The 944-nt window shown below is 64.3% G+C and overlaps 1 protein-coding gene across 2 annotated transcripts in view; it reads right to left on the bottom strand.

Moving 5' to 3' along the window:
* Positions 1-887, bottom strand: part of LOC113207291 (neurotactin) — a 25049-nt gene extending 24162 nt beyond the window's left edge. For both annotated transcript variants that reach the window (XM_052270240.1, XM_052270241.1), the window contains exon 1: positions 544-887. The gene's annotated coding sequence lies outside the window, so the exon portion shown is untranslated. The remainder of the gene's footprint in view (positions 1-543) is intronic.
* Between the last annotated feature and the right edge of the window lie 57 nt (positions 888-944).

The raw sequence follows: 944 nt of genomic DNA, 5'->3' as shown, positions 1-944 counted from the left end.
GGGGCCTGGTGGGGCCTGGCGGGGCCTGGCGGGGCCTGGTGGGGCCTGGCGGGGCCGGCCGGGGCCCCAGCCTCCGCCACCCCGCCGAGGGGATCGATGAGCCCCGCACGCCGGCCGGCCGGCGGGGCCCTCGCGGGGACTGCACGGCCTCCCAGACAACGCGCGCAAGACGAACGCCAAAAATCCTCCTCATGTGTGCAGCTCCCTGGCTGGTCTGCTATTTCGTGCCCCCTCCCCCCCTCTGGTTCCGACCCCGCCCAGCCACCAAGGGTCGGGGCCGGGGCCGGGGCCGGGCGGGCGGGCGGGAAGAGCCCCCGACATCTGTTACGGTTACACTCGCAGAAAAAAATGAAAGAAAATAGTGTAGTTTGGCGGGGAACCGGGGGCGCAGCCTTCTACACACTTTCATACTCACACACGCGCGCGCACGCAAAACACACACACACACACACACACACACACACATGCCGGTGTAGCAGGGGTGAAAAGTTGCCCGGCTATTTCGCGTACTTTTACTATGTTTTACAGGAGAGGGAAACTCACCTCGTTGTCTCTTCAAGTCTGCAGAGACGATGCACAAGCGGCCTCACTGTGGCCGACAAAGCGGCGACCAAAAAAAAGGAGTGAAGTTTGAGAGCACCGCCAGCTGAAGAAAGTCCGTTACGACGCGCTACGGAGAGTCAGCGGGGACGTCGTCGCGATCCTGACTGCGTCCGCGGCCACTCACGTCGCCGTCGACGTGCAAAGGGGCGTGCGCTACTCGGCCTCCAGCACCGTCGCGAAACGACAACTGTCACCCGCTCCAAACAAGCTACTCGCACGCGGAGGGACTCAACCGACAACAGACTCCTCTCTCAACTGAACCGATCTGACAGACAGACAAGCCTGGACTCGTACACCGCACCGCCGCGCCACCCGCCGGCTCAGCCACCCTCTCCCCCTCC

The sequence above is a fragment of the Frankliniella occidentalis genome, unplaced genomic scaffold, assembly GCF_000697945.3.
Source record: "Frankliniella occidentalis isolate FOCC.00 unplaced genomic scaffold, Focc_3.1 Scaffold115, whole genome shotgun sequence".
Taxonomy (NCBI): Eukaryota; Metazoa; Arthropoda; class Insecta; order Thysanoptera; family Thripidae; genus Frankliniella; species Frankliniella occidentalis.
This window is presented reverse-complemented; position numbering and strand designations above follow the sequence as displayed.